This window comes from Culex pipiens, chromosome 1 (genome assembly GCF_016801865.2).
Source record: "Culex pipiens pallens isolate TS chromosome 1, TS_CPP_V2, whole genome shotgun sequence".
In the NCBI taxonomy this organism is placed as follows: domain Eukaryota; kingdom Metazoa; phylum Arthropoda; class Insecta; order Diptera; family Culicidae; genus Culex; species Culex pipiens.
Window position 1 is genome coordinate 75701742 of NC_068937.1, and position 5435 is coordinate 75707176.

Sequence of the window (5435 nt, forward strand, 5' to 3'; positions counted from 1 at the left end):
TGCACACTGAAAATCATATCATATCATGAAAATCAATGGAACCTCCGGTGTACCATAAACCAGTAAACTCAATCGGAATTCTGAAACGGAATTCAATTCGAATCGTTTACGTATTCCGTTTCAAAAGCAACAACCGGTACGTACACGGAATCGGTTGTTGCGTTTGAAACGTAAACGATTCGAATTGAATTTCGTTTCAGAATTCCGATTGAGTTAACTGGGAAGGCTCTCATCTCAGAAATTGAATAATGGGAATAAAAACCAATTCTACCACTTATTATCTAACATTGAGGTTTTGCAGCGCGACTGCGTTTCAAATGTAGGTGGCGCCAAAATGAGGTTACTTGCCTGAAGTCGTATGCCTTTCTGTCGATTAAAGAACAAAATCGCTTATTTCTCATGATTCCCTGCATCAATCTTCATGAAACTGGTTGCAAAAGACGAGAAAAATTTTTTGCTTTAAAATAATGAACATCAACTTTTGGGCGCGCAAAAATGTGTGACCTTTTTCTTTAAAATACATGTTTTGGAACTCGAAAAAATGAGTTTCCCCGTATATATCAATGAAATAAACAGTTATATAGTAGATAACAGATGTTTTAACGTATATTCAACAATTTGTATTGATTTTTGACAGACTTTCTTGCCAAATAGTCCAAATTACTATCTTTTTCTAAATCTACAGTTTTCTCATAGAAAAATCAAACAAATATTGGAAAGTTATACACCAAATTGTTGGAAATAATTTTTCTCATCCGAATCCGGCATAAGTTTTATAAAAATGTTGATTAGGAAGGAAAAAACACATTTTTTTTCAAAAAATCATAGGTTTACACTATTTGTTCATAGGTGGCGACACACGTCTTTTAGCTTTGCTGCAAATTCTCTATTGAATAATTCAATTGATAAAGAAGGGGCCTCGACTGTTGTTCGGTCGGTTCCCAGTCAAATCAATCCGAATTCTGAAACGGAATCTAATTAGAATCGTATACAAATTCCGTTTCAAACGCAACAACCGGTTCCGTGTTCGAACCGGTTGTTGCGTTTGAAACGGAATTTGTATACGATTCTAATTAGATTCCGTTTCAGAATTCGGATTGATTTGACTGGGAATTAGAGCACATGCCCAGTTAACTCAATCCGAATTTTGAAACGGAATCTAATTAGAATCGTATACAAATTCCGTTTCAAACGCAACAACCGGTTCCGTGTTCGAACCGGTTGTTGCGTTTGAAACGGAATATGTATACGATTCTAATTAGATTCCGTTTCAGAATTCGGATTGATTTGACTGGGTGCCGTCAACTCCGTCAAATTTCAGGCATCAAAACACTAGCGCCACTCCGATGCGAACGGGAAAATATTCAAACATTAAGCTTTAAAGCGATTCGCGATCAAAAGCTCAAAAAATCCGACAGATGGCGCAAAGCATCGAAGAATGACGATTGAGGTTTTGCAGCGCGACTGTGTTTCAAATGTAGGTGGCGCCAAAATGAGGTTACTTGCCAAAAAATGTATTCCTTTCAGCTAGATTGAAGAACAAAATCGCTTATTTCTCATGATTCCCTGCATCAATCTTAATGAAACTGGTTGCAAAAAACGAGAAAAATTTTTTGCTTTAAAATAATGAACATCAACTTTTGGGCGCGCAAAAATTTGTGACCTTTTTCTTTAAAAAACATGTTTTGGAACACGAAAAAATGAGTTTCCCTGTATATATCAAGGAAATTACCAGTTATATAATTGATAACAGATGTGTTAACGTATATTCAACAATTTTTATTGATTTTTGACAGACTTTCTTGCCAAATAGTCCAAAATTACTATCTTTTTCTAAATTTACAGTTTTCTCATAGAAAAATCAAACAAATATTGGAAAGTTATACACCAAATTGTTGGAAATAATTTTTCTCATCCGAATCCGGCATAAGTTTTATAAAAATGTTGATTAGGAAGGAAAAAACAAATTTTTTTTCAAAAAATCATAGGTTTACACTATTTGTTCATAGGTGGCGACACACGTCTTTTAGCTTTGCTGCAAATTCTCTATTGAATAATTCAATTGATAAAGAAGGGGCCTCGACTGTTGTTCGGTCGGTTCCCAGTCAAATCAATCCGAATTCTGAAACGGAATCTAATTAGAATCGTATACAAATTCCGTTTCAAACGCAACAACCGGTTCCGTGTTCGAACCGGTTGTTGCGTTTGAAACGGAATTTGTATACGATTCTAATTAGATTCCGTTTCAGAATTCGGATTGATTTGACTGGGAATTAGAGCACATGCCCAGTTAACTCAATCCGAATTTTGAAACGGAATCTAATTAGAATCGTATACAAATTCCGTTTCAAACGCAACAACCGGTTCCGTGTTCGAACCGGTTGTTGCGTTTGAAACGGAATATGTATACGATTCTAATTAGATTCCGTTTCAGAATTCGGATTGATTTGACTGGGTGCCGTCAACTCCGTCAAATTTCAGGCATCAAAACACTAGCGCCACTCCGATGCGAACGGGAAAATATTCAAACATTAAGCTTTAAAGCGATTCGCGATCAAAAGCTCAAAAAATCCGACAGATGGCGCAAAGCATCGAAGAATGACGATTGAGGTTTTGCAGCGCGACTGTGTTTCAAATGTAGGTGGCGCCAAAATGAGGTTACTTGCCAAAAAATGTATTCCTTTCAGCTAGATTGAAGAACAAAATCGCTTATTTCTCATGATTCCCTGCATCAATCTTAATGAAACTGGTTGCAAAAAACGAGAAAATTTTTTTGCTTTAAAATAATGAACATCAACTTTTGGGCGCGCAAAAATTTGTGACCTTTTTCTTTAAAAAACATGTTTTGGAACACGAAAAAATGAGTTTCCCTGTATATATCAAGGAAATTACCAGTTATATAATTGATAACAGATGTGTTAACGTATATTCAACAATTTTTATTGATTTTTGACAGACTTTCTTGCCAAATAGTCCAAAATTACTATCTTTTTCTAAATTTACAGTTTTCTCATAGAAAAATCAAACAAATATTGGAAAGTTATACACCAAATTGTTGGAAATAATTTTTCTCATCCGAATCCGGCATAAGTTTTATAAAAATGTTGATAAGGAAGGAAAAAATATTTTTTTTCTAAAAATCATAGGTTTACGCTATTTGTTCAAAGGTTGCGACACGTGTCTTTTAGCTTTGCTGCAATTTCTCTATTCAGATTTTCGCTGTTCGGTTACATAGGAATGCAAACTTAAAATTGAATTTACAGCTCATAGAACAACTTTTGAGAAAAAATTCAAGTAGTACGATTGTTAACTCTTTGCCCTCTATAAATTAACGCAATAAAAAATAATTTGAAAAAAAATAATTTTGAAAAAATAATATTGTTTTAAATGATAGAGCATCAAAAGTTAACAAAGTATCAGCTCAAATTTTTGCTCAAAAGTTGTTTTGAACGCTGGAATTTAACAAAACAGAATTCGCATACATAACCTCAAAGGGCGGAAATTTCAATCGACATTCTTCGCTCTGTTCTGCTACTCAACACTAGGTGTCGCATGTCGTTTGGCTCTTGAACGGCAATAGAGAAATTGCAGCAAAGCTAAAAGACACGTGTCGCCACCTTTGAACAAATAGCGTAAACCTATGATTTTTAGAAAAAAAATATTTTTTCCTTCCTTATAGAGAATTTGCAGCAAAGCTAAAAGACGCGTGTCGCCACCTATGAACAAATAGCGTAAACCTATGATTTTTAGAAAAAATGTGTTTTTTCCTTCATAATCAACATTTTTATAAAACTTATGCCGGATTCGGATGAGAAAAATTATTTCCAACAATTTGGTGTATAACTTTCCAATATTTGTTTGATTTTTCTATGAGAAAACTGTAGATTTAGAAAAAGATAGTAATTTGGACTATTTGGCAAGAAAGTCTGTCAAAAATCAATACAAATTGTTGAATATACGTTAACACATCTGTTATCAACTATATAACTGTTTATTTCATTGATATATACGGGGAAACTCATTTTTTCGTGTTCCAAAACATGTTTTTTAAAGAAAAAGGTCACAAATTTTTGCGCGCCCAAAAGTTGATGTTCATTATTTTAAAGCAAAAAATTTTTCTCGTCTTTTGCAACCAGTTTCATGAAGATTGATGCAGGGAATCATGAGAAATAAGCGATTTTGTTCTTTAATCGACAGAAAGGCATACGACTTTAGGCAAGTAACCTCATTTTGGCGCCACCTACATTTGAAACGCAGTCGCGCTGCAAAACCTCAATCAACATTTTTATAAAACTTATGCCGGATTCGGATGAGAAAAATTATTTCCAACAATTTGGTGTATAACTTTCCAATATTTGTTTGATTTTTCTATGAGAAAACTGTAAATTTAGAAAAAGATAGTAATTTGGACTATTTGGCAAGAAAGTCTGTCAAAAATCAATAAAAATTGTTGAATATACGTTAACACATCTGTTATCAATTATATAACTGGTTATTTCCTTGATATATACAGGGAAACTCATTTTTTCGTGTTCCAAAACATGTTTTTTAAAGAAAAAGGTCACAAATTTTTGCGCGCCCAAAAGTTGATGTTCATTATTTTAAAGCAAAAAATTTTTCTCGTCTTTTGCAACCAGTTTCATTAAGATTGATGCAGGGAATCATGAGAAATAAGCGATTTTGTTCTTCAATCTAGCTGAAAGGAATACATTTTTTGGCAAGTAACCTCATTTTGGCGCCACCTACATTTGAAACACAGTCGCGCTGCAAAACCTCAATGGTGCCCAGACGGAAAAGGGGGGCGCCTGGCGGGCGTTTTGTCTTGGGCGCTGCACTTAGCTGCGCAAGACGTCTGGCAGATTTTCCCCCCGACTGGCCCAAGAATGTTGCCAGAATTCTGGCGAATATGCAACAAACCGGTCGTGCACGGTTCAACCGATTGAACCGATTGGTTTTTGTGCCAGACAGCTGTGAGTTATCCCGCCGGATTTTCGCCAGATTCGTCGGGCGTCACGCAAAACCTGGCTAAAAGAAATGTGCCAAGTGTGTCTGAACTGCACGACAAACGTCCGCCTGCGCCAGACACTCAAATTTACCAGATTTTTTTCCGACCGGGTGGGAGAGCGAGAGAAAAAAATAAAGTTTCAGCGCAGCGAAGCGAAGAAACGAAAAAGCTTGTTGCTGCTGTCACTGCTTTTCGCGCCACCGCACGAGACGGTTGTGTTTTGCTGTGCGTAGCGCCTTTTGTTTTGAATTTTTATTTGAAGCAAACCAATCAGTTAGCGAACATTGTTGTTGTTTTTCAATTGTGTAGTGATACGTATTGATCAATTTAGCAATAAATAGAAAAATTCGTTAATTTAAATTAAAAAATAAACAAGTATTTAAGACACATGCACACAATCAAAAGATTATTAATAAAAAAAAATGTTTTG

The 5435-nt window shown here is 35.2% G+C and overlaps 1 long non-coding RNA gene across 1 annotated transcript in view; it reads left to right on the plus strand.

The window, feature by feature from the left end:
• LOC128092720 (uncharacterized) overlaps window positions 1–4773 on the plus strand; it is a 51822-nt gene extending 47049 nt beyond the window's left edge. Inside the window, exon 3 of the long non-coding RNA XR_008211953.1 lies at window positions 4638–4773. This is a non-coding gene — a long non-coding RNA (uncharacterized LOC128092720). The remainder of the gene's footprint in view (window positions 1–4637) is intronic.
• The last annotated feature ends 662 nt before the right edge of the window (window positions 4774–5435 follow it).